We start from the raw sequence: 304 nt of genomic DNA, 5'->3' as shown, positions 1-304 counted from the left end.
TCTTGCTCATTAATGAACTAGATACCTGGATTCAGAAAATTTTACCTCAAAAGAGACAAGATCCTAGCAAGTTCTTAATACCTTGTACCATAGGCACCATGACCTTTGGAAAGGCTCTATGTGATCTAGGTTCAGGGATAAATCTTATGCCACTCTCTGTAATGGAGAAGCTGGGGATCATTGAGGTACAACCTGCCTTGTTCTCATTACAATTGGCAGACAAGTCATTGAGACAAGCTTATGGAATAGTAGAGGACGTGTTAGTAAAGGTTGAAGGCCTTTACATCCCTACTGATTTTATAAT

Source organism: Arachis duranensis, chromosome 3, assembly GCF_000817695.3.
Source record: "Arachis duranensis cultivar V14167 chromosome 3, aradu.V14167.gnm2.J7QH, whole genome shotgun sequence".
NCBI lineage: Eukaryota > Viridiplantae > Streptophyta > Magnoliopsida > Fabales > Fabaceae > Arachis > Arachis duranensis.
This window is presented reverse-complemented; position numbering follows the sequence as displayed.